The sequence below is a fragment of the Prionailurus viverrinus genome, chromosome B3, assembly GCF_022837055.1.
Source record: "Prionailurus viverrinus isolate Anna chromosome B3, UM_Priviv_1.0, whole genome shotgun sequence".
Classification (NCBI taxonomy): domain Eukaryota; kingdom Metazoa; phylum Chordata; class Mammalia; order Carnivora; family Felidae; genus Prionailurus; species Prionailurus viverrinus.
Window position 1 is genome coordinate 59,517,175 of NC_062566.1, and position 20,945 is coordinate 59,538,119.

Sequence of the window (20,945 nt, forward strand, 5' to 3'; positions counted from 1 at the left end):
ATAATAATGTATAGGATGTCTTTAATAATGTATAGGAAACTATGGAGGTGGCTATTTAATTAATACTATCTTTGATTTAATATTAGAAGGTTGTCAAATTTCCCCTTGTATATGTGCTGCCGAAGCGAGCACATGTCAAATTTCCCATTGTAATTCACTTGCATACAAAATATATGTGTGGATTTGCAGTATTTCCTCAACCAAGGGGATTTTTGTTTGTTTTGTTTTGTTTTGTTTTGTTTTGTTACAAAACCTTGCTTACAATGCATGATCTTGTCATCTCCTTCAAAGTCATTTTAACAGTCAAATAAATTTGAGCATAGCTCAATTGTGGAATGAGCTTGTCATTGAAAAGATAAGTAAGGGGCACCTGGGTGGGTCAGTCAGTTAAGTGTCAGACTTTGGCCCAGGTCATGATCTCACTGCTTGTGAGTTCGAGCCCCACATAGCAAGCCTGCTTCAGATTCTGTGTCTCCATCTCTCTCTGCTCCTCCCCAGTTGCACTGTCTCTCTCTCTCTCTCTCTCCAAAATAAATAAACATTAAAAAACAAGAAAAGATAAATAAAATTGATAATCTCTTTAGTTAGATTGATCAAGAAAAAATGATGGAAGGCACAAATTACTTACTAATACCTGCTATTAAAAGAGGAGGAATCTCCATGGAACTTATAGATATTAAAAGATAATAAGAATATTATGAAATACTTTATGCCAATAAATTTGATAATTTAAATGAAATGGACAAATTCTTAGAAAGCTCAAACTATAAAACTTAAGAAAAAATAGATAACCTAAAGAGCCCTGTATCTATTAAAGAAATTATAGGAATAAATCTTCCCACATTAAATATTATAGTACATATTATACATGAATTATAATATAATAAACAAACAAAAACTAAAGTAAAACTCCAGACCCAGATGACTTTACTAGTAAGTTCTACCAAACATTCAAGAAAAAAAATTCTACATAAACTCTTCCAGAAAATAGAAGATAAGGGAACAATTCTCAACTCATTTTTGAGAGCAATATTACCTGATGCCACAACCATAGACATTAAAAGAAAATAAACTATAGACCAACATCTCTCATGAACATAGACACAAAAAGCCCTAACAATGTACCAACAAACTGAAGCCATCAATGCATAAAATAGATAATACATCATGAATATGTAGAGTTTATTCAGGAATGCAAGATTACTTCAACTTTTCAAAAATTAATCAATGTATTTCTTCATATCAACATCCGGAAAAAGAAAATAATATGATCTCCTTAGAAATAGAAAAAGCAAAATTCAGTAACCATGACTTTAAAACATAAGTAAAACTCTCAATCAACTAGAAAGAAACTTTCTCAACCTGATCAAGGACATTTACAAAAAATAAGCATTTAACATTATATGTAACCATGAAACACTAAATTTTTTCACTCCCTAAGATCAGGAACAAGGCAAGAATGTCCATTCTTTTAATACATATTCAACATTGTACTATATATGCTAACCACTGCAACAGAACAATAAATAAATAAATAAAAGACATACAAATTTTACCATAACAGGTAAAATTGTCTTTATTCATAGATGGCATGATCATACACATAGAAAATAAATTTTTTAAAATCTACAACAGACATTTGAATTTGGCAAGGGAAACAAAGAGATGGTCAATATATAAAACCCATTTTTCTGTATTCTGGCAAAACAAAACAAGAAACAAATGTGAAATGGTCTAGCTTTTTTTAAAAAAAATGTTCTGGTTAAATGTGAATCATGGTAGGTATTGGTGGATTCAGAAGAAGAGCATTTAAAGGAACTTCAGTATTTCAGTAGGTGGTAATGATCATTTGGCCTAGAGTGATGGTGGCGGTTGAGAGTGGATTGACTCCAGAAATGTAAAATCAGTAGGATTCGGAGATGAATTAGGCCCAGAAGAGAAGAGGGGTGTCAGGGATCACTACTTTTCCTGGCTTGTGCAAATGCATGGGAGATGGTGCGATTCGTTGAAAAAGTAAACTCTAGAAGGACCAGGTTTGAAACAAAGATCATGTGTCTAGATGTAATTAGCCTAAGGTGCCTCTGAGACTCTAAGAGAAAGAATCAAATAGTTGATGACACTCAGAGGACTTGGCTTAATGTAAAATATAGTGAGTCATCACTAGTTGTGGCTCAGATCACCTAGCAGGAGAGGATAGAATAGAAAGAACAAAACTTAGGATTGAGTTTATAAAAACCCCAAATGCAAAGCCTGGGTAGAGGACAAAATTAGGAAACAAGGGAAGGAATGGTTATCAAAATAGGGGGAAATGGTATTATTTTGGCCAAGGGAAGTGAGAGTCATCGAAAAGTACATTTTCTGAAAAATGTGCTCTAAAAATCACTGATGAATTGAAATATAATCCCTCAAATAGGAGCAATTGTAATGGGAAATAAAGTCAGTTAGGCAAATTAGTAAATGAAAGTAATTTTAAACATCAGAGATGATGTCATAAAGATGGTGCCTTTTTCAAAAGAAAATGACGACTTTAAACTTTGTTTAATGCCTCTAGTTCTGGCCCTAAATTCTACTTTGTGTGATAAAAATTTTCCTAATGCTACTTTATGTTTTCCTAATCATCAGGTTACAATTTTAAATCTCTTCAGGTTTTTCTTTTGTATTCTATTTTGTAGCTATAGTTAGGACTAGAGAATATATTGAGACTAGGCAAAGGAATGGTGTGAGGGGAAACAAAGGATCTTGTTCTAATTATGAGGTAAATATAGAAAAGACATCAAACAAAATGTTGGTATCCATCATCTCTAGGTGTTCAGATATCAAATACATTTCTCATAACTTTGTAGTAACTAAATAGTTTAAGATGAATGTGTATTACTTTTATAATTTAAAATATAAGTTGTAAAATATTAGAGCAGTTTAGAGCAAGGAGTCAGGGGCCCCTGGTTGGCTCAGTAGTACAGCATATGACTCTTAATCTCAGGGTTGTCAGTTCAAGCCCCACATTGAGCATGGAGCCTACTTAAATTTTTTTTTTTTAATTTACATTTAAAACAAGAAGTCACTCTTTGTCACCCATTTATTTTCTTTTTTATTGATCAGTTTCCTCTTTTTGAGTTGTCTACTGTGATATTTGCCCTTACTGGATTGTTGGCCTTCTTCAAACTTATTTGAAGGCACTATCTCTATATTATATTTATTGCCTCTTTTCTTTATACATGTTGCTTGTCTTTTCTCCCAACTTCTCATTTTGTTTTAATTTTATTCAGGGCATTTGCCATATAAAAGTTTTCATCTGTATGTATGTAGTAAAATCTTTCATTCCTTTCCTACCTACCTTATTGATTCATATGAAGTATTAGTGAAAAAATGATCGTAATTGCACAGCATTAGACAATTGGCTGCATAAAATATGACACATGTACATGACTGAAAGCCAGATGGCAAACAAAAATTACTTAAAATATTAAAAATGTTTATACTTATTGCTGAGTAATACAGAAATGCAAACTTGATTTCATGTTTTCATGATAGATAGATGGATAGATAAATAGACACACAGGAAACAAAGGATGAAAATGCATCACTAATGCTTACCTCTGTGTGGTGTAATCATACGTGACATGTTTTCTTCTTTGTGTGTTTTGTTACCTGCAGTGTATATACAAGTAGCTTTTAAAATAAGAAAAAATATCTTAAAATGTTATTTTATGTTTTTATTATTTTTTTAACTTGAGAGAGAGAGAGAGAACATGAGCAGGGGAGAAGGGCAGAGGGACAGAGAGAGAATCCAAAGCAAGCTCCATGCTCAGCGCAGAGCCCCACATGGGTCTCAATTCCACGATCCTGGGATCACGACCGGAGCCAGAATCAAGACCTAGATGTTCAACCAACTGAGCCTCCCAGGTGCCCCTTAAAAAGTTATTTTAAAAATAAAAGCAAAACAGATACGAAAATGATTGTAATGAAATGGTATACAAGGTTAAGTTACTGAATAGGTAAGTGAGGGTTAAAGGGACAAAAACTAAAAATGTTTCTGAAGTTTGGGATCTGGAAACCTACAAGTGTGGTGACACCATTGATGAATAAAGGGGATGGGAGGAGGTCAATATGAGGGAAAATAGCCTTATAAATGCTGAGTTTCCATGGACAATGCCCTCGCCACGTGTAAGTCATTTGGAAATGTGGGGTTGGAATTCAAGATGAGAGATACAGACCTAGAAAGTCATGTGAAAGAAGTAAAATGTGGAAATTCTGAGACGAGCTGATTCCACAAGGAAATACATGAAGGGAGAAATTCTGAGGCCTCATTTTATGAAACAGTCACATTGATAGAAAGAGCACCCAACAAAAGGGACAGGGCAGAGGATAGAGAACGTGAGTGACACAGACCTCAGTTACCCAATTTGTGGATGATAGAGAGGGAGAAGTTTTCACCGAGCATGCTGCCATGGCCAAGAATGTGATTTTATTTCTGCTTTCTTATTTCTGAGTGGGAATAAATATACCAGAGTGCCCCTATCACCTCTAAAACTAAAGATCCCCACCTCATCTTGTTTTACTCCCCCCACCTCCAATTTCTGCAACCAATTTGTGCGTATCATCCAAATCAAGAATAACAGGCGCTTGAGGACAGAGATCAGGAGAGCTGGATAATTAGGTGGTGCCGGGGCGATGAAGTTCTGTGTTCAGAGAGAAAAGGAGCAACATTTGTTCTTGTCTCCTGGCACCCCAACTGAGGGACAAGATTTCTTCAGCTACCTTGGCAGGATTCTGTAAAGAGCAGGACTGAGGAGGAGGAGGAAAGAATCTAAGTATTGATAGAGAAAGACTGAATTGTCCATTATTCAGAAGGGTAGAGAATAAAGATCTGTTTTTTGAAGATCCATGTCAGAGTAGACCTCTAGAAGCCCTTTCACAGATCATTAGTGGGAGAAAAGAAAATCACTCTCACATTGCCTGGAGCACTCATCAACGGGAGCAGCAGGAATTGCTGGGCAGCTCTGTGTGAACTTGCCAAGGCCAAGCCCCATGCTACTCGATGGGAGAGACCAGCGTGCCCAGCAACTCCTGTAAGACTGAGGCCAGCCTAGGAGCTTTCCTCCTGGCAGCACAGACGTCTGCATGTTTTGTTTTTCTGTTTTTGTTGTTTCCTCACCCATTAAAGATGAAGGGGTCAAACAAGGGTTTTATTTTTCTTTTTTAGGAAGTTAGGAAATGATTGGGCTCTGTAAAGGACAAAGAGAGTCAAAGACCTGGAAAATTTTTTCAAAAACACTACGTAAAGAGTTACAGAAAAAGAATAGAGATCCAGAACTGAGAATAAATGTCAACATTTCTCAAAGGAGATATATGAATGAAAATTTATTTTACAATTAAGTAGATACCTGCCCAAAGATGACATGATCACAAACCATTGTCTGATTGGATATATTGTTGTTGGTTTTCCTGTGGACAGAGCAAAAGAGTGAAGGGTTAGCCCCACTGATAACCACTTAGGTAAGTTGACAGCAAAGCACAAACCCTCAGCACTAGGAACTGAAGCAATAGTCTCCTCACGAAAGCAGGGCTCATGCATTTTTCCCCATAAATCCAAAGTGAACAGCAAATATTAAAAATGGACAGAAATTTTATTTTTTTAAACTACAACTGCTCTTGGAAATAAGCAACAAGGACAGTTTGTTCATTGCAGCAGGCCTAATAAATTTAAGGTACCAAATGTGTACTTGGAAGTTTGTTATCATTTGGAAAGATCTTTCTTTTTAGAAAGCTCAGGCACCCACTGAGCAGTAGGTTGGTGTCAAGCAAACAGCCAAGCCAAACAGTGGTTGCTTACTGTTTGGCATACAGGTGGTGGGGCCATCAAGCCGTTTTTCAGAGAAGTCCAGATCCCTGAGGAATGCCTAGGACAAGGAGAGAGGGCAGGGCCTTTAGAAGAGGAGATGGCAGGGCCTTCATAGAACTGTGGAAAGAATGCCAGTACCCGAATTGGGACTGGGGACAGAGAAGTCTCACAACCCTTGAAGCTAAATAAAGACAGACAAACATTTCTGAAGCACACATTGATACAGGAGATGACTTACCACTCTAATAATGGTAATATTATTGGTAATAATGGTGATATGTACCAGATAACACATGGAATAGTTTAATGTTGTGTGGAATTCTCTAAGTAACTCAGTTTATTGATGAAAATGTATTCTTAGTGAGGTTGGATAACTTTCACATCGCATAACCATAGACAGAACCAACAATGAAACCTACATCAATCTGGCTCAATGGCATGCTTTATAAAACCACCTCCTCTTCCCCCACCACACGCTTAACTGAAAAGGTTTTGTGGCAATTTCGTTTTTATTTTTTGATATACCGTGAGAGGTGTTTCCTTAACCCTCTTCTTTTTTGGAATTCTCCAAGAGTCAAAATTGCTGAGACCAACTGCTGTGGCTGAGGAAGAGGCAGTCGGAACATTTCTGCTGCTTTGAGGTTGTGCCTTTGTTTCTGATTTTTCTCCCCGTTGATATTTAAAACACAAAAAAATGGTTTGGTGCATTTCGGAATGCGTGGTTTCAGTGGGCACTCTTAAAGCAAGCCAGAGAAGGGATGATAAGCAATGCAGGTGCCGATCACACTGCAGGAAGCAGCACTGGGACTCTCCTTCAAAGTTCACAGGCCCCCACATCTCAGGACTCTCCTGCCTGCCACCTCTGACATCACAGGATTTCCCTGTAACAGCTGCAGAGGTGGAGAAAAATATATGCCATGCGCAGTCTTTTCTCCTTTCTTTGCTCCTCTAGCTCCAAGAGGAGACGCATTGACAAAGTGTGTGTGTGTGTGTGTGTGTGTGTGTGTGTGTGTGTCTGTCATTCCCTGATGCAGGCTGCTTTTTTTTTAATTTTTTAATGTTTATTTATTTTTGAGAGGTGGGGGGGGGGAGGGGCGGGAAGGGGCAGAGAGCAAGGGAGACAGAATCTATCTGGAGGCTCCAGGCTCTGAGCTGTCAGCACAGAGCCCAATGCAGGGCTCAAGCCCATGAGCCATGAGATCATGACCTGAGCCAAAGTGGGATGCTTAACTGACTGAGCCACCCAGGTGCCCCAATGCAGGCTGCTTCTTATCCCCTTCAGGTGCCTTTTCTAGAACTGACCTGAAGCAGAGAGCTGAGAATGAGGCACAAGGAGAAGAGGGCAAAGCTACTTCCCCCACAGTAGTTTCAGCAACTACAGTCATGATGCTGACTACTGTGCTGTGTGTCCGGAGATAGTTGGGAACTTTCACTCCCGTGCACACAGTTGTACAGTTAAAGTGGGGCACATGGCCTGTTCACAAGGGTGGCTGATTCTCACACCTGAGCTCTTCAAAGGCACAGCATGCCCTTCTCAAGATGTGAACTGCAAAGGAAAAACTCAACACAGTATCACATGCAGAGAGTTCCTGTTTTCATGGAAGGAGAAAAGCCCCCACTCTCCACATTCCTCTACCTGTGCCGTGTCCTGGAGACTGAGCTTGTGACCTGTTGTGGACCCTCTCCCCTCCTCCTGGCTCCCTCTACTGCAGATCAATAGCACCCCCTCCCTTTGTCCCTTCAGGCTGAGTGAAAATGCTCCCCACCCTTCACAGCCCCTGAAATCTGCCCACCCCTCGGAAAATCCTTTCTTCATTAAACTCTCCTGTGTTACCCATTTTAAGGGTCCCATCTGTTGCTTGCCAATACTCCGAATTTTCACTCTTACAATATTACATTAAAAATGGAAAAGCCGGGGCACCTGGGTGGCTCAGTCGGTTAAGCGGCCGACTTCAGCTCAGGTCACCATCTCGCGGTCCGTGAGTTCGAGCCCTGCATCGGGCTCTGGGCTGATGGCTCAGAGCCTGGAGCCTGCTTCCAATTCTGTGTCTCCCTCTCTCTCTGCCCCTCCCCCGTTCATGCTCTGTCTCTCTCTGTCTCAAAAATAAATAAAAGGTTAAAAAAATTTTAAAAAATGGAAAAGCCACATTACACCCACATTCTGACAGTCAAGACATTTCAATACCAGGCAAGTGTGTGTTACAAAGTCGTCCTCCCTCCCCTCATGGAACCCCCCCCCCACTTTCACGCTCTGCCCTTTCTGCCTCAGATTCCCTATACTCCACAAGACCATGTCTTTGTTTCCTGCTCTTGCTTCTGTGGCCCTTGATCCATATGAGGATGCCACTACCTCTATCCCCCACTCCACCTCCACTATTACATAACACCTTCACGCCTTTCTCCCACCAGTGCCTATTGAACAATCCACCTGGAGTAATTTTTTCACATCTCTGTCAGCTTCCCAGTGCTGCCTTGATTTTCTCCAAAGGGCTCTTCCCCCAACTCCCATCAAATAATAATGATTCTACCCTTAAAACTCCAGGTGATGGGCTAAATGGGTAAGGAGCACTAAGGAATCTACTCTTGAAATCATTGTTGCACCGTATGCTAACTAATCTGGATGTAAATTTTTTTTAAAATAAAATAAAAAAAAAACTCCAGGTGACAATCTACCTCACTGACAAAGCCTTTATTACAGAAAGAAGGATTGTTTCTACAAAATACTAGGTCCTTTCACATGACTAACCTGAACACAAGGAAATAGTCCTCTCCAGAAATTCATGGATGTTCCAAATTTGTACTCTTGAATGAATTCTAAACATGAATTCTAATATGTCCACTTGCTTACATACCTCCTTAGACCATTATCTATTCTGGGAGAGCCAAGCCTTTTTTTAACACAGTACATTGTCACTGGAAACAAGTATCAGTATCTGGTCAGGAGAAAAGGAAATACATAGTCTAGGGTTTACTTTCTCTCAAATTCTCTGCCTTATTAAAAGTGAGTCCCTAAAACTTTGTCTCACTAGGTTCAATTTTTAATACATAAGTCATTCAGATGCTCATTCTGCATTTGAATTCAGCGTGGAATGTGTAATAACAGGAAAGAGAAATATACAGACTCTCTGTGCTTAGCATGGCAATGTGTCATGTGGCTTGGGAAGGTATGTCTGGGAGTATCATATGGCTGTTACTCAACCTGGACACAGAAGAGCTTTGTATGGCATCCCTCACTGTCCAGTCCCACATAACAGACATTCAGCTGAGCTGGCTCCCATCAACTCTGAGAAGTTTCAATATAGTTCATGAAATATTTTTTCAACTGAAAAATATTCATTTTTTTTCCAAAAGAAAAAATTCAATCACTCCTTTATCCTAACCCCCAATTCAAGATCTTTTTTTTTTTTTTTTTGCTTCGTGGGACCCAAATTTACACCCTAAGTGTAATAATGCAACTTCTTCATTTCTCACAGCATACATAAGTGCCTGGGGGTGTTTGCTTTAAGTACACTCTCATATTATAATTGGCTGCCATTACCTGAATGTTTATAAACACTACAATAACCATACAAAGGAGGTACTACTGCTATGCCCATTTTGTAAATATCAAAAACAAGACTTAGTATGTTGAAGAAATTTGCCTAAGTTCACACAGTTAATATGTGGAGATGTTGAATTCAAACACAGGACTAATTCCAGATACAAAATTCTTTTACCACCACACTCTACCAGCATGTTAGAGTGGACCAGTGTTGATTTTTTTCACTGAAATGAAAAACCAAGACGATTTATTCCAAAAGTTCTCTTAAGACTCCTGTTTTTCTAACAAAGTTACCAAGAAAGCTGTACCACATAGCAATGGGATGGATCATGAGCCAAGGACAATACTCATATCAAGACTAGGGTAAACTGAAATTCTTAAAATAATCTGTGAACCGAATCTGTAGATTGCTTTGGGTAGTAGAGACATTTTTTTAAATATAATTTATTGTCAAATTGGTTTCCAAACAGCACCCAGTGCTCATCTCAACAAGTGCCCTCCTCCCTGCCCATCACCCACTTTCCCCTTACCGCCACCCCCCATCTACCCTTAGTTTGTTCCCAGTCCTTGAGAGTCTCTTATGGTTTGCCTCCCTCCCTCTCTGTAACTTTTTTTCCCCCTTCACCTCCCCCATGGTCTTCTGTTTAGTCTCTCAAGATCCGCATATGAGTGAAAACATATGGTATCTGTCTTTCTCTGCCTGGCTTATTTCACTTAGCATAATACCCTCCAGTTCCATCCACATTGCTACAAATGGCCAGATTTCATTCTTTCTCATTGCCAGGTAGTATTCCATTATATATATAAACCACTTCTTTATCCATTCATCAGTTCATGGACATTTAGGCTCTTTCCATAATTTGACTGTTGTTGAAAGCGCTAGCATAAACACTAGGGTACAAGTGCCCCTATGCATCAGCACTCCTGTATCCCTTGGGTAGATTCCTAGCAGTGCTATTGCTGGGTCATGGGGTATTTCTATTTTAAAATTTTTAAGGAAACTCCACACTGTTTTCCAGAGTGGCTGCACCAGTTTGCATTCCCACCAGCAGTGCAAGAGGTTTCCCATTTCTCCACATCCTTGCCACCATCTAAAGTCTCCTGATTTGTTCATTTTAGCCACTCTGACCGGCGTGAGGTGGTTATCTCAGTGTGGTTTTGATTTGTATTTCCCTGATGAGGAGTGACGTTGAGCATCTTTTCATGTGCCTGTTGGCCATCTGGATGTCTTCTTTGGAAAAGTGTCCATTCATGTCTTCTGCCCATTTCTTCACTGGATTATTTGTTTCTCAGGTATGGAGTTTGGTGAGTTCTTTATAGATTTTAGATACTAGCCCTTTATCTGATATGTCATTTGCAAATATCTTTTCCCATTCTGTCAGTTGCCTTTTAGTTTTGTTGATTGTTTCCTTTGCAGTGCAGAAGCTTTTTATCTTGATGAGGTCCCAATAGTTCATTTTTGCTTTTAATTCCCTTGTCTTTGGAGATATGTCAAGTAAGAAATTGCTGCAGCTGAGGTCAGAGGGTTTTTTTCCTGCTTTCTCTTCTAGGGTTTTGATGGTTTCCTGTCTCACATCCTTCATCCATTTTGAGTTTGTTTTTGTGTATAGTGTAAGAAAGTAGTCCAGCTTCATTCTTCTGAATGTTGCTGTCCAGTTCTCCCAGCACCATTTGTTAAAGAGACTGTCTTTTTTTCATTGGATACTCTTGTCTGCTTTGTCAAAGATTAGCTGGCCATACATTTGTGGGTCCAATTCTGGGGTCTCTATTCTATTTCATTTGTCTATGTGCCTGTTTTTGTGCCAATACCATATTCTCTTGATGATTACAGCTTTGTGGTAGAGGCTAAAGTCTGTGATGCCTCCAGTCTTGGTTTTCTTCTTCAATATTACTTTGGCTATTCGGGGTCTTTTGTGGTTCCATACAAATTTTAGGATTGTTTGTTCTAGCCTTGAGAAGAATGCTTGTGCATTTTTTATTGGGATTACATTGAATGTGTAGATTTCTTTGGGTAGTATTGACATTTTAACAATATTTGTTCTTCTAGTCCATGAGCATGGAATGTTTTTCTATTTCTTTGTGTCTTCTTCAATAACAAAGAGGGGGAATATTACTTGGCAATCAAAAAGTATGGATCTAGAGTGTATTATGCTAAGCAAAATAAGTCAGAGAAAGACAAATATCATATTATGTCACTCATATGTGGAATTTAAGAAACAAAACAGATGACCATAGGGAAAGAGAAGGAAAAATAAGGTAAAAACAGAGAGGAAGGCAAAGAATAGAGATTCTTAAATACAGAGAACAAACTGAGGGTTTCTGGAGGGGAGGTGGCTGGGCAGATGGGTGAAATGGGTAATGGGCATCAAGGAGGGCAGTTGTTGGGATGAGCACTGAGTGTCATATGGAAATGATGAATCTTCTCCTGAAACCAATACTATACCATATGTTACCTAACTTGAATTTAAATAAATTATGTACTCTAGAAATTAGAATGATAATATTATTTGTGGACCTTTAAGCAGGAATAGTAAATCTTCCCTGTCTGCTTCATATCAGAAGGGATAGGGAGCTGCACTGCCTCTTGGATTGTGTACCCCAAAAGATTTTCCATGATAAGGATTTTCTATGATGAATTCAATTTCCAAAAACTTCAGACTTTTAACCAAACTTCTGATTTTTCAAGCTCTGTTGAAGAGTTATGTCAAGTTATAAACTGGCTTGGGGAAAGGGTCATACAAGGCAGTGGGATCGGTCACTTGGAAAATGACAATAGTTGGGAAGCTGTAAATGAGAAAAGGTCACAACACATGTGACTCTTTGGATCACTGACCCGTTATTGTGGGTTTTCTCTTTAAAGAACACAGCCACAACCATGAGGAAAAGAACCCAAACATAACAGCCACAATAGAATTTAAGTTGCCCTAAAACTTGGCTTCCTAACTACGCATAGGAACCAGATTCCATCTACCTCACATCTCCCAAAGGGTATTTGTGTCCCACAGTTTTGCAACTTGTGAGGGTTTTTTCCTTTCCTTAAAGATGTGGGAGAAATAAATTCATAGGCTGTGTGGTTAGCCCCCTGGCACTTCCTGTTTTGCACACATGTGGCCATGGATTTGTCTAAAAAAATCAATTGCAATCGTTTCACCATGTGCTTTATCATGACAACTTGGGGGAACAGCACAAGCAGCTATCAGGTGGTCCTAAGTCTTTATCCTAGTTGTTTATGTCTATAAGCCAGTTACTTTAATTGACAGTGAATAAACAGTTTAACCACAAGAAATACGTGGGACCACCCAGCCAGTGTCCCTCTCTTCCTGATAGTATATATAATCATATGCATCCATTGTATATAAATGATGGTCTTCCAGAGCCAAAAAGACATGGACCATAGTGTTGTCTGCATGTACGTGTGACTGCATGCTCCAAAGCAGTGCTCTTCTCCTTTGGGGTATGTGAGTATCCTGGACTGATGTGGCCACACTGGAGCTTCATGGGGTCTGGCTGCTTGCCACATTATTCTACAGCAGCTTTTATTCCTTGACACCCCACAGTTTAGTTTTTAGGCCATCAGTTAAGCTTCAGTTTTATAGAGACTGTTTACATATATAGCTATGATGTATCATGTCCCTACCATATCCTCTAGCATATCTTTAAGCATCCCAATACCTCAACCATAGCCTCTTTGAAGTTCTAAGGCCCAGGCTTAGACTGTAGGTAGAACTAGCTCTGCACTACTACTTCTGGAAGCAGGAATCAGAGTACAGACCAAAGTAACCCTACAGATGCCTACATATGCTATACATAAGGTAGACCCTTAGTTCAAAGATACTTCATATGCTGCCACGCCAGGATGTTCTACATCAGACAAGCAAAAGCCAAATAACACCCCTGTTTGGAGAAGTGTAAGTACCCAGCGAACATAAAATCATTGGATCACTTAAAGGCCAGGCTGCTGTTGCAAGTGAAGCAGTTACTCTGCTGAGTTTTGTGCATCCATGAGAACTATGGACTAGGCTGCTACTGATATCATCCCCCATAATGCACATTCCAGAGCATCTGTGCAACAAATTGCCAGTGTTGAAGCTAACCTACACACATCTCTTTTAAAAGCCTAATTAAGACAGTATCTATTATCTTATTTTAACCTCAAAAAAAAAAAAAAGAAAAGAAAAATCCATGATATAAGTGTTCTAATTCCATTTTAAAGATGCAGAAACCATCTCATTAAAGCTAAAATGGCCTGCTCAGAGTTGAATAGCTAGTAAGTGGAATAAACTCTATGTGCTGGAAAGTCTCATTTTCTTCATAGCCAAAACACTGCACTAGTCCCAAAGACTAACCCAGAAGGAGGATTGGTCTAAGACCACCCAGGGCTCCCTTCCTGATCCAGTGCTCTCACAATGTCACCTCCTCCAGGACTCCCAACTGTTGACTCTCTTCTGGGATGTTTTATAGGCTCACCGTTAATCCATCCAAGCTCAGTTCTTTTAGATTTCCATGATACAATCAGCTAACTAGGAAAGACATCTAGATTGCTACAGTGGAGCAAGGGAGCCGTCCCTACCCCCACTTGGAGCCATCATGCTCCTTCAGGAGCCCTGCCCACATTTCTGTAGTGGGACTTATTGGAATGTCAGGTGTGATACAGAGGAAGGCGATGTGATTCCAGGTGCAAGGAGATGAGAATACTTTGGGACCTGTGTGATCCTATGAAGTGTTCAGAGAGTATCCTGTGTGACTACCTTAGTTGTGACAAACCTTAGTTGTTGAACATTTTTTCATCATCCATAGTGAGATACTTAATAATAGATACTAGGGCATTCTCACCAACATTTACGTTGTGGAAAGGATCCAGGCTCTACAGAGAAAGAACTTTGAAAGGATGTTTATGTGGGACAGCTGTTAACAAGACTTCTAAGCAACAGGAACAGAGAGTCACCCCACAATTTGTCTCCTACCTCTGAGAGGAGGGTGGTCATTGCACCTTCAAAGCAACAAAAGAATCAGCTGGGAGAGAATCCTGGTGCTTTGAAAGACTCCACCAGCATCTCTGGAATGAGACTAGTAAGTTGTATGCCAAAGAACCCGACACATGCTGGTCCCACGACAAATGGAAGCTCCCTTTATTTCTTCTAAATTGACAAAAATTAATGGAAGAGTCTCATGTGGTGGTTTATACGTGGAAATGCCTAGCAAGTTTTGCTGAATAACAAACATCATGTGAGCACCCAGAGAGAAATAAATCCTGGATATAATTGGAGGACCAAGTAAATAAAAGCAACCATCTAAATACTAAATGTAGACCCTGCCTCCATCCATTCTCATGCCATCATGCTTATTTTTATAATATCTGTCACAATCTTAAATTACCTTTTTTTTCACTGTTATATCCCAGAACCTAGAACAGTGCTTGCCTGGCATAGAATATATGCTCAATAAATGCCTATTGAATAAATACATGCATATAAATAGTATTGAAAGAATGCATATTGAATCAATTAATAAAAATGACCAATAAAAGTCCTATGATATAACAGATAAGCTCAGAATAGGAGTTGAAAGGGCTTCTTTCCAGGCCCAGTTAAGCCACTCTCTAACTATGTAACCGTGGGTAGGGCCACTGGATAGCTCTGATTCATTTCTTTATCTATAAAGTAACAATAATACCCACTTCACCAAGCTTCTATAAAGATTAAATTGTGTAAAGCACATGAAAATAATGTATAAACCATAGATACCATGCAAATAATAAGACTATTAAAGCAATAAATAAGCACAGTGAGATAATAGGATGATTACATACTCAAGAGCCAGAGTTAGCATGGCTCATACCCCTGGGAAGTAGACCCTCATTCTGAGTTTCACTTTTCTAAGCAGATCTTTCAGGCTATCTCAAAACATGTCTATCCTTCCCTCACCTACTATGATGATGTGCATGAATAACAACGTCAGCATTTCTCTGCCTAACTCCTATTCATCCCTAAAAACTCAGTTCAGGTGTTGCTACCCCTCAGAAGTCTCTACTGATGTTCCCCCATGTGAACATGCTGTATACACAACACATCCTAATTTAGATTTTTTCATCTGTAATCAGATAGCAGTCTGTACATATCATATGTCTTTGCTTAGTCAACTGGGACTAACCATAAATTCATTGAGAATTATGTCTTTGATCATGTCTTTCCTTAGAACAATGTCTAATACAAAGTAACAATTCAGTGAATATGGAATGAATGAATCGTGAGCAAATGAGGCTTGGAAAGACTGCAGTTTCTTCTGGTTGGCATTGCACAAAATCTCCTTACAAAGGAAAGTTAATAGTTAATGTTCCAAATATAAAGACTGACTCACAGAACTTCAGGAATGTGTGTCCTTGAAGGGCTTAGAAAAACGTCAAGCTGGGCATGACTGTTTATCTATTAAATGATATTTTCCTCCTTTTATTTTCCTTATATGTCTCCTGTAGCAATAAACAAGGTCTCTCTTCTTACCATGGCATGAATACAGCATCAACCACAAACTCCACACATTCCTTTTACTGAGGCAACTGTACATGTTTTCCAAATGAAAAAAAAAAAAAGTTAGATGCAAGATGTAGAAGTCATCAGCAGTTTTTTTAAGGTCCCAAAGATCCCTAGAGAAATTAACATTTGTAAAGTCACTTTGAACTCTAGAGTTCAATAGCTTTGTGAAAGTTCCATACAATGAAAAGTTCCATTCCCATAAAATCAGAAATACCTCTGTGGCCTCGTTTCATATCAGGATGCAATAAGGTTCATAAATGTCTCTGTGAAGTTTGAGTGTAATAAAGTTCAGCTATAAAACATTTAATATGCGACAGGCTTCTAGACCAGTTGGAGTGCTGACAGTGTTGAACAAGACTCCCTTCACAGCATACTTCATCAGCAGCAAGTACTATAAAATAGAGCAAGAAGAATCTATAAATACCTGCAATGCAACCATGGAAGGCTTTTTTACTCTTATTACAAGTCAGCTGAGGCAAGCTGACATTCATGATCACTCCACCCAAAATACGTTCATAGAAAGCTCTGTAACTCTGTCCCCAAAGAGCATGTAAAAATCTACTTTTTATCTGGATACGTCATTCAGCATGTGATAGATATTCTCCAGCAGCTTTAACAGCTTTTCCTACAAAGTGAATTTTCCCTTTAGGAACTGAAGAAGCAGGTTCCTTCCACCTGTCCCAGTCATTGGTGTACTTTCTCTTCAACCCAAACCCAGTCCTACCACTGAGCCACTGGACCCTGGATGGAGTAATTACATTAACAAAGTTCAGTGTGTGAGTTCAGTTTGCAATTTTCCCAGTCTCTCTCCTAAAAATGACTGCAGTCACCTGAAGGATCACCTCTGCTTGCTTCTCCAATGCTAACAGCACTGCATCTAAATGGGTTTAAAGGAAAACTACAGAATCACACCCAAAGCTCATTCTCTCACTTCTTTCAGGCTTCTGCTGAAATGTCTCTGCCACATACAGCCTTTTCCTGCCCACCCTAGTTAAAATAGCCTCTCAGTTACCCTGTAACCCCTTATCCTATTTAATGTTTTATAACTTTCATCACCCCTCATCACACTTACTCACATACCCATGACTCCCTAAAAAAGGACCTGTCCTTAAATACCCATTGACAATTTTAGCTTCTCTCTAGAGCCACCACAGCCCCTCCAAAGCCACAATCAGTCATGTTCTCCTCTATGTTTCAAATGCATTTTAAGCTTACATAAATATAGAAACTTATAAAATCTTGTATACATTTATATAAACTTGTAAAATCTTTTGAACTACATCTCCTACCTCCCCATTTGCCTCCTCTCTGAGATAGTATGTTTCCTAAAGACCTGGTCTGGCACAGTTACATGACATACACTGATTGTCTAAGGTGCCCAGGATATATCAGTGAGTAAAGTAGATGAAGATCCCTAACCTAATTGGAATTATATTCTAATAAAGGTGTATTAAATATTCATTTCACAAGATGGACTTTCTTCAGTGATATCTGACTCTACCTTCTTATCCATGAACCTCAGTATTTTACTTCCCATATCACATCACCTGCAAAGGGCAGTTGCTTTTTGAGTGGACAAGGAGAAAGACGTCTTCCTTTTCAGGGGTTTCTGCTGTTAAGTGCTATTTTTTTTTATCAACTAAAATCCAACTTTTAGTTGATAAAAAAATTAAATAAAGGGAAGCGGAAAAATCAAAGACTTCCTTAGGAATAGGGTGAGGCCAGCAAGAGGCACCCAGAACATCAGGACCACAATAGAAGATTGAAGCAGAAGGTATTGACCAGCTGCTCATTCTAGTACCATCCCTCCACTTACTAGAACCAAGCATTATGACTGGTCCTGTGGCAGCCATGGAAATTAGTTCAAGAATTTGCTATGACATGTGGAAAAATCACTCCCAAGTAATAGCAACTAGTGGTTAAATCCATGATCATCATAGAGACAGTTTAGTGCAGAGTCGTTGTTGTTGTTGTTGTTGTTGTTGTTGTTGTTGTTGTTTTATCAAGAAAAAAGCATTGAAGGAAAAGAGGTCCTTTGGTCTGAAATATTTGAAGGAACTCAAAATTATCCACGAGGGTAGGAAATCTCATCTCTTCTGCAAGGCATCCACCCATAATGGCTTGCTCTTTTCATCACTGATACTTCCTTTGCCCTGTCAGTAAATTGTCAATATTAAGTCTCAGGTTAGAACAAGTCATGTGTCAAGCAGAAGTGAACTCAGAGAACAGAAAATGAGAAAGTTTGAAATCAGAACTGTCCCACAAAATATAGGGTTATGGGCACCGTACCGATGAAAGAATAACCTAACCCTATTATAGGTTTCTATGGGGAATATGAGTAACAAAATTAACGCTTTACCCAGAAGCTACCTCTGTATCCGTTAAAAAGAGAGTGTACTAGTTTCCAAATATTCAAATAGATATAAGCTAAATAAAATAGTGGAATTTTAGGACTAGTATCGATGTCAGGTCATTCTTCCAACCAGAACTTGCATCTCCCTCTGAGTAAATAATCAGCTTCTTCTTGGACATCTTCAGAGGAAATTACTCTTTGTTCATTTGTCTTCACACATCCTCAGACATCCCCGAGGACACTTCAGAGCTGTTGAGATATCCAATCAAAAGAAAGAAAGAAAGAAAAAGACAGGAATTTTAAAAGCCGGATTTCCAAATGTTTCTTCCAAAGAGAAACATGCAGTGTAACTGAATGATCAACATCATTGATAAAGTGGGGGCTGTATAAGAAGCTGGATTACGATGTCCCAGCACAGTGCATACTACTGTGCCTCAGAATCACAAGGATTCGTGAGGGGTTAATTCAATCTGGATAATGTTCTCAGAGGAGGAAAAAAATAACTTTCCACCTATTTTTCAAACTATTTACCTTTATGTCCCCTGGAACCTTTTAAATAGCACTGCTTAAAAATCCAGTCTGTAAGCTGCCCTTGGCTCCAAGAATCATTAAAGAATTTATAAGCTGTTTTCTCTCCTATCCCAGGAGCTCCTGCCAGGGGAAGTAAAATCCAGACATTTGCAACTCAACGCCGGTGAGTGCCTGACTAATCTGATCAATGAGGGGGCAGCAGTCACTGTCACCTCTGACACTCTGACACAGGGCATCTGACAGGCTTAGATGTTCTGCTCTTACTAATACTACTCCAGGGCACTCACCCAGCCCTTTTCCACCATGGTGGAGCTCTGAGCTTTAGAGACTTCCAGGCCCAGGTACCAATCCAGACAAAGCCAGCCTATGTCTGCCAGGGCCTCTCTGGAAAGCTCAGGAGTACAGACTGTCTTGGGAAGCTTCTGATATTTCCTGCTGGTGACGTCCAAGCGATGATGGCAATGGCGTGCAATGTCCACCTGAGGCCCTCAGGGCAGTATATAACCCTGTCCATGCAGTTCAAACAAATGTCCCAATTTAATCATCTAATGCTAGTGGTGGCATTTGGAATCCCATAAATCATGAAAAAAAGCTTTTGCTGCATGAACTCCTCAGAGAGTTTCCAACAACAGAGCTTTAGCCAGGCCTATGCAAAGCCAAAGAATTTGCTTTAGTCACCTGCTTGTGATGGCAAACCTGAGGAATCCTGAGTCTTGGGAAATATTCAGTAGTACAGTTACCACGTCAGTAGAAGCGTTTACCTGTCTATTCTCGAGCATCAGCCTATACCCTGCCTTCCCCACCCTCAGGTAGGGAAAGATTTCCTAATGGGGGAAGGAAGAGGACAGGATATAGTGATCTATTTTTTTTGCTTCTTTTATTCCTTTTATATTTTTTAATTTTCTTATAATTTCTTCACCTTCACCTAAAGCTCATCTAAGAATTCCTGTGAGAAGTAAGGGTTTCCTGGAAACACAGAATTTGAATTGAGATAGAAACTCTTACTTCTCGGGGCGCCTGGGTGGCGCAGTCGGTTAAGCGTCCGACTTCAGCCAGGTCACGATCTCGCGGCCCGCGAGTTCGAGCCCCGCATCAGGCTCTGGGCTGATGGCTCAGAGCCTGGAGCCTGTTTCCGATTCTGTGTCTCCCTCTCTCTCTGCCCCTCCCCCGTTCATGCTCTGTCTCTCTCTGTCCCAAAAATAAATAAACGTTGAAAAAAAAATTAAAAAAAAAAAAAAAAGAAACTCTTACTTCTCACAGGAATTCTTAGATGAGCTTTAGGTGAAGGTACAGAAGTAATACAAAAACTTGTCAAAGCAATTGTGCAAGTGCACTTAAAGCAGGAAATCAAGTCTTCTGCTCCTTTTTTATCTCTAACCGCTAAGTGTGACTGTGAAGTGTCTCAGTGGTATTTTCCATAAGACATACCAAGGACTCACTAAAGCAAAATCTCCCAGGATGAAGGGCACATAGCTCTCTGAGAGGAATTAACTGTATTCCCAGCTAGAAAAGTGGGTGGACATGTAGATTTAGAACCAAGATCTAAAAGAGAAACAGGGATAGGGAGTAATGACATGACATGAAATTGTGAGCTTATTGAGACTCTTTCATTTCTACAATATCTTCAGATGTATCTTTATCCTCTGCCATGTGTCCTAAAAACTGATTTCCATTTTCTTCTGGACATACAAGTAAACTATATTTTCCAGCCTCCCTTGCAGTATATGTGACCATTGACAGAATTTGAATCAATGGAATATTGGCAGAAGTGACACACACCTCTTATGGGCCTAGCTGATCCCTCCCATATTCAATCCTCTCATTCTTTCCCCAGTCATCAGACAAGTAGAGAAGACTCTGTGGATGTGAAAGAGGTCATAATCCAGAGATAGAAGGAAGCCGGGTTCCTGAATTATCTCTAGAATGCTCCCCACCAAATATACAAGGGTATCATGAGTGAGAAATAACCTCCTATTGTTTTAAACATGGAATCCTAGGCTAACAGATCCTGTGAAAGCAGACTTCTCTTCTCTGGCCAATGACATGAGTCTACTACTGATACTACCTTCTGTCTTCCCATGTTTCGTGTGGCTCTTAACTATTTCCAGTTAGTACATTACACAATACCCTCTACCTTTCTTCTAGACA